Here is a 7,775-nt window from a genome sequence, read left to right as displayed (position 1 = left end):
CTAAAATGCTAAAGGAAAAAAAGAAACTACGCTGTAAAGAAACAAAAGGACTTTGAAATGAATCCTAATTCCACCCCCGTTGACAACATGGAGTGAAATAAATGAAGTGAAATTAGTGATAAAGGCAGGCTACCCGAATCAGAGGGCAGAGGTCGGGTTAGGCTTCTGTGGCAGAGCATTCTTAGCATAACACAACTCTCTAGAGTTACACATTCTGGAACGTTTGCTAAAAAAAAAAAAAAATGCCACCCCCTTTCTCAGGGATCACAGTGGTAGACCTCAGGCTCTTGTTTGGTAAGAAATACACTCAAGATAATTTTAAAAAGAAGCTAGTGATAAGAATCAAAGGAGATTCTTCGAATGCAAATGGAAGGGGCATCTGGAAACAGAGAGGCTCTGGAGTCCAGGCAGTCACAGATGAGAGAGACTTGTCACAGTGGCCAACCGCATGGACCAGCTCACTGTCATCATTTGGGCAGGTGTTCTCCCCAGGAGTCACAGTCTAGTGTTGAGACATCAACTGGCCAAACTTGGCTCCCGTGAGTACCCCTGGGTCAGCCATCTGAACCCCCCAAATGAGATAGCAAGAGGGGGTGTGTGTGATGAAGTACTGTAATCAGGTGACCTTACCTGACAAAGACGGAACTCTACTGCCCACCGAAAACTTCACCATGCCACCTACCACCAAGGTTATCCATAGTGGAGAACAGTTTAGCCCTAATTGTGGTATTTTCTTCCTTGGAAAATGGAGTTAGAGAACTGGCTTATTTAGTGGAAACTGAAGTAGCAAACAGTTTAAACTTCACGGTGGCATCTGTCTTAGTAAACAAATTAGATAATATGGTAAAGCTAGCGAGCCTAGCAAGAGTAAAGCAAGCAAGCAAACAACAAAGATGCTAAGACTAATAACCATTACATTGCAGCCCCAGGAGATAAGCTGATGATGTGGTCGTCAATTGCTGTCTCCTCTCTCCACTTCCCTTCTGCCATCTCCTTAACTTAAGACAGACATTGAGGGTTCTGTTGGGGAAAGTGTGTCTTAAAATAGCTGGAATCCTCCCCCAACTTCAGACTCCCTTTATACCATTTGTTTTTTGGCTTACTAGAAGTTTTTATATAGAACACTTGAGTGATTTTTCAGAAGAAAACAAGCCAGGAAGCATGAAGAATGTGAAGCCAGGACAAAGCAGCAGAGTGTTCCTCAGGAGGCACCTGTGTTCACAGGACACACGCTCAAACTCCAGGTACACAGGGATCCTCTGATTATGGATGCTGCTTCCAGTGCTGACACTACTGAGGGCTGGAGATACATCTTTTACGAGACAGGAGAGTAACTGGTCCCTCTTGGTAGCAGGGAATGTCATTTAGGCTTCCCTGTGGAATGCTGACATGTGCATAGTTATTATTTTGACTACAGGAGTACTACCTCACCCTCAATGTTGATTCCTATAGTTTCCACTACCTATGGATAACTACAGCCTGAATACAGCAAAGGAAAAAAAATCAGAAAGCAGAATTGTAAGTTGTGTGCTATTTTCAGTCTGTTGAGGAAATCGTATGCTGCCTTGTTCGTCTACCCTGGGAAGTGACTTTTGTTTTATACTGTGTGTCCACACTGTATGTGCTTCCTGCCTAATAGCTAATTAGTGGCCTTCTTGATTATCAGACTGTCACAGTATTACAGAGTTTGTGACCAAGTGATCCTTATTTTACTCAATAATGTACTGAAAGATTAAGAGTAGTGGTACATGTCATTTTATTGTATTACAGTGTTGGAATGATTCAATTTAGTCCTTACTGTGTTTAATACATAAGATGTGTATATATACATACGTGTGTGTGTGTGTGTGTGTGTGTGTGTGTGTGTGTGTGCATTTAAGGACATGTTTACATGCATGTACAGGGTTTGGTCTGCCCATGATTTCAGATACCCTCTAAAGGTCGTGGGCCATATTCACTGCAGATATGTGTATATGTAGTGTGTTTATGTTAAACACAGATGACATGTATGTGTGAACTGGACATTCTTTGAAAACCCCATCCTCACCCTTAATGCTTACTTCCTTGTGTTCTCTTAGCCCTAACTCTTTTTTCCCCTTTCTTGACTCACCAATGAGAAGTGACTGTATTCATCATGCTTTCACACTTGATCTTAGCCAAAAGGCCGAGAAGCGATCATCATGCTTTCATTATTGCTATCTCGCCCTTATAGCTTCCACTGCTCTTGCTAGGATCACCTTGCAACCACGCCTTTGTTTCAGAAGGTTGTTATGACCAACTTGTTATGCTTATGTTCTGCTTCTGTGACCCCCCCTCGCTTATTTGCCTGCCAGACCCCCTCATTTGAAGCCCCCCACTCCTGAGCTGTGAAAACCTTATCTTCCCCACATCAGTGCTGATCTCTTGAACCCCACCTTAGCGGGAGACAGTCTGTGTACATAAATAAAGCTTGCTGTAATCAATTTGGTCATGATTTGGGTTGGTGGTCTTTCTCCTTGAATTCATGGGATTAATGCATAAGAGAATACCACGTAGGTATGAGAGGGAAACTATATGGGTTTTAGGTAAGAAATAATAGAGAGGACACAATAGAATAGGCACAGAAACAGAACAATTGAAACTTAAGCAATACAAAAGCTTTAAAACATGTGGTTTTGCAAGAGCAAAATAAAGGAGGTTCTTTCTGGGATGGGCACTGGGTCTGTCTCTGCCTTGAGAGGTGTTCCAGAGCCAACGCTAATGGGAGAGAACCTGTTAGATCAGATTCCTCGTGTGTGTGTGCAGTCTCAAAGGGGGTCAAAAAAAAAAAAAACCTTCTCCTGTACCATTGAATTTCTGCCCAGAAGTCGATGGGGATATGTCAGCCCTCCTCCAGCAGTTGTCTAGTCCTCAACTGGAGTGTTGCTCCAAGGGAATTGCATCAGTTTCTTTCTATGCTGACAGTCAGCTTCGCCTACATGAGTTTCAGGGTGTAGGTTCTCTATGAGGCTAGCCCGGTCTTCGTATTTACTTTTCGGGCTGGGTGTGCTGATATCCCCAGAGCTTGAGCTATCTTTAGGCTCCAGTGGGGTGTTCACGTGTTTCTGTGGTTTTCCAGGTCTCTTGGCTGCGCCTCCTGCAGAACCGCTTTATTTAGTCAGTCACAGGGTCTGCTCCGTCTTTGCTCCAATACAACTCTTAAGACGAGTGATGGAGACCGGCAGACAACGGTGGTTCCCACCATCTGCTTCATGAAGTTTGTGGCTCTGCTTTCAAAATTGTGTTTCTGCTGTATTCACCTCTGGAGCCTTCCTTTTTCCAGCTTGCGTTCAAGTCCCGCCCCGGGATGAACGATTCTTCCCTTCCCTGTGGCTGTGTTCAGTGGGATCCTATTTCTGTGTGCTGTCTCTTTCAGAGGGCTCTTTCCGAACGCCCTGCATTGCTTTCAGACTCACACCCTCTTTCCTGGACAGCAGCAGGTCAAGTGTTTTCTTTAGATTCCTGGGGGCAGGAGCTGTGGTGACTAACCTTGATAGATGGGCTTGAGGACCGCCATGGAAACAAACCTCTAGGCGGAGTCTGTGTGGGCGTTTCTAGGTTAGGTAACCTGAGGCGGAAAACCCACTGCAATTGTGGGCAGCACTGCTTAATGGAGGCTGGGACTAACGAAGCCAACTGGGCAGTGGTCTTCCTGCCTCCCGGGACGTCAGCATCCAACTGTCCCAAGCTCCTGGCTCAAAAACTTCCCCACCATGATGGGCAGACTATTAGCCAAAAGCAATTTGGCTTTGTCAGGCCTTATAGCAGTGACAAGTCACTGAAACATTAGGAGATTCTCCATGTCCCTACTGCCCCTGCTCTGCCATCTCCATTTTTTGCCCACAAAAAGGTTATTTTATTTATATATATATATATTTATTTATTTATTTATTTTGGTTTTTGTTTGCTGTTTTTTTCTCTGTATAGCCTTGGCTGTCCTAGAACTTGCTCTGTAGACAGGGTGGCCTCAAACTCATAGAGATCCGCCTGTCTCTGCCTCCACCCGAGTGCTGGGCTCAAAGGTGTGCACCACCTCCGCTGGCTAGATGAGAGATTTTTAATTACTTCAACTCCATTACACATAGTTGACCATTGTAGTTTTTCTATTTCTTTTAGTTAATATTGCTAGGTTGTAGCCATTTAAGAATTTCTCCATTTGTTCTAGATTTTCCAGTTTTTTTAAAAAAATAGTATTGTTTCTTAGTTTATGGTAGTTCCCTTTTATCTTCTTTATTATTTCTGCAGTGCTGGTTGTATAAGCACAGCGCACTAACTGATTGCGCCACTGGAGTATCTGTAGTGTTGGTTGTAATGTCTCCTTTTCAACTCTGCTCTGTTTCTTTTATTGAAAATAGATTTTTTTCACGTAATGTATTCTGATTACTGTTTTCCCTCCCTCTACTCCCAGTTCATCTCTAACTCCCCTCCTATCTGGATCTATCCCCTTTCTTTCTCTCATTAGAAAACATACAGACTTCTAAGGGATAACGATAAACTAAAATATAATATAATAAGATAAAACAAAACAAACAAATAAAAATAGGACAAAAGAAACAGGTAAAGAGCCCAAGAAAAGGCCCAAGGAACAGATAGACACAGTCAACTGTGCTCATGTTTATTTGGGTTTCCCCATTCTATTGTAGGTTAGTCTAAAGAGTTATCGGTTTTGCTTTTTCTTTCTATTTTTTTTCCAGTGGCCTGTAGTTTTTTAGACTTTCAGCTCAGCTCTTCTTGAAGCAAAAGTGTGTTTGTTAAGACGAGGACAGCACATGTATAACAGGTGCCCACTTCTGTTTTAACCTATGATTCATTCTGTCTACTCACTTGGAATTTGGTTTGTTTTTTGACTTTCCAGATATTTGAATCATATGGTTATTGACATGAGATCTTTGTATTGTTTGCTGGAAAGCTTTGCTCTCAGCCTAGCTTTTACTGTTTGCTACAGCATGGTGTGGTGTGTTACTATTTTTATTCATTTCAGTTTTTAAATTTTCCCTTTAATGTCTTCCATGTTTGATCTATCATTCAGTACTTGCTGCTTATTTTTCTCTGTGTTTGTGTGCCTTAATTTTTCATTATTTATTGATTTGTCATGTCAAACCACTGAGTCCATACATAGAATGACTTCAGTTTTTAAATATTTATTAACTTGACTTGAGGCCTCACATGGACTCTCCCTTGGATAGTGAGATCTAGCGTAGGATCTCTCCCTTGGGCTAGTGAGAAGAAAGCTTATTCTGTAACTGATACATAGAATGTTCTATACATGTCTTTTAGGTTCTTGTGTTCTAAAGATGGGTCAATGCACATGTTTCCTCATTCAGTTTCCTTGTCTGGGTGATCTGTCCATTGATGACAGTGGAATTCTCCATTACTATTACATTGGTGTCTTTTGACACTTTTATATTTAATGGTTGTTCCATGTGTTGACAAGGTCTTGGGTTGGGCCTCACATGCTTCCCATCATTGTATCTTGTTGAGTTGCCCCTTCAATCAATGTAATAGTGTTCTTCAATTTCCTTAACAGTTCTTGATTTAAAGCCTGCTCTATCTGATATGATTATGGTTGCTACGATTGAGTTTTTTATTTCCATTTTTATGATATATATTTCCCTAGTAAATGAAATATTGCTAAATGACCAGTAGATCGAGAATAGGTGCGAGAAAGGTCAACTTTATGTAGGACCATTATGACAAAGTGGTATGAGAGGGAGCAGAGAGGGTGTTCGTGGGGTGCGAGCAGATAAGAGGGAGAAGTTTCTAGTTTAGATGGCTCAGCAGGTGGCACCGTTATGATGAGAGACATTTGGGGGAGGAGAGGGTACATGATGGGAGAAGTTTGGTTTTGCAAATCCAAGTTGAGGCTCTTCAAGCCAGTTGATAGGACCAGTGTGCTAGGAGCACTCTGTGGAAGATGCGGTTTGCAGACATCAACATGTAGCTGCAGAGACGAAGATGCAGGGAAGCAGATCTGCTCAGCACCAATTTGTATGAGTGATCACCGAGGAAGACTGGGGAAAAAGAAAATCCGATTAGTCTCCAGTTGCTGTCATGCTTCTGACAATATAGAAAAAAAAAAGGCCCATCCCTCAATTGTCACACAGCAGCTCTCTGGCTTTAAGATCTTTGAATACAGCAGCACCCCCCCTCACCCCAACTTCTAAAAGAAGATAAGGGGTAACTAGGAGAAACTGCACTTTTTCAGAATAAGGTGACAAATGGTTATCACATATAACATTCTTAAAACATTAGCTGAACTTAAAAAAAAGTAAGAAATGAGTAAAGTTTTACAATGCCACACAAAGAATGTCAGAAAATAGTCAATATGGGAGTAATTCTGAGGCAGAATAAACTTGTTAGAAATGGACACACACCAATCCTGGGCTGGTATTCCATGAAATGTAGGCGTGATGTTTACCACAGATCCTCACTTTGACAGAGTGGGCATGGCTGCGAGGGAGTGTCTAGCCTGGGTTAATGGAGGTAGGAAGGCCCATCCCCGGATGTGGACACACCAGTCCAGGGTGCGATTGTGAACTGCAAACGGAATAGCAGAATCCATCCTCCCTTCCTGCATCCTGACTGCAGGCACAACGTGAACAGCTAACCAGACCCCACTGCTGTGACTTCTCTCCACTCTGGACTGGCCCCTCGATCCCAGCCAGAATCCAGTCTTCCTCTTCTGAGTCAGTTTTGTCCGGTATTTGACACTTCAACGAAGAACGAACGCATCTAACGCAACAGGTGAAATCATAGAAATGAGTAAACTGAAAATTTATTGAAGTTAAAACCACAGGTAAGAACTCAGCATTGTGTATATTAAATATTATCTGTAAATGTATATTATGGGTTCATACTCAATTCCCAGGAAGGCTCTGGAAGTGTCAGGCAGGGCCTACTTGTAGGAAGTAGATGACTGGGTGGGGGGTGGGGGGTGGAGGTGGGGGAGGGCTAGCCCTTTGAAGGTGCAGTCCTGCCTGGTTGCTTTCTTTCACCACGGGGTGAGTTGCCTCCTCATGTACACGCCCTTGCTTTCTCGCTATTCTGCTTCATCACTAGCTCAGAAACAATAGGACCAGGGACTTCTGTCTCACAGCTCCGCCACCAGAAGCCAAAATAGGGATTTTTTTTGTTTTGTTTTGTTTTTGTACCCCCCCCCCGCTCTAAAATTTCCCTTCAGGTATTTTGATCACAGATACACACAGGATCAACTTTACGTTCTCTTCTGCTGGTAAAGAGAATAATTTGCCAAAAGAGTCTCAGTAAATAAAATCCGCTGTTGAAATAATTTGAGAGGTAAAAAAAAATGGAATGAACGAACACACTGATTTGGCTTGTTCCTTTCTGAACTGGGGTGGTCGGTCAGTCATCTAAGATAAATCTTGAGATGTATCTCCCTTAGGTCAGGCGAGTCCATGAAATATGAGCTGGTCAGTCAGCTGAGACTTGGGATTTTCATTCCTAAACCAGCAGGATTCTCCCTTGGGAGTTGTTTGCTTAGCAGAATGTCATCTTGTGCTGTTACTCATCGTAACCACGAGGCGGCACTCTAATCCTGTCGTAAATGCGAGGAAGGTACACGGACGAAAATCTGTCTCCAGCTGTAGAAAATTGAAAACAGTTTGTATTTTATTAATTGGGCTTTGCAAATGTAAATAGTTGCTTCAAAACGAGGCGGTAAGGCAGACCATATGGTTTAGCAGAGGGCATACAATGCTTGAGAAGGCGTTTGTTTGCCTTCTCTCATCAGGACAGCT

The sequence above is a fragment of the Mesocricetus auratus genome, unplaced genomic scaffold, assembly GCF_017639785.1.
Source record: "Mesocricetus auratus isolate SY011 unplaced genomic scaffold, BCM_Maur_2.0 Super-Scaffold_6730, whole genome shotgun sequence".
Classification (NCBI taxonomy): domain Eukaryota; kingdom Metazoa; phylum Chordata; class Mammalia; order Rodentia; family Cricetidae; genus Mesocricetus; species Mesocricetus auratus.
This window is presented reverse-complemented; position numbering follows the sequence as displayed.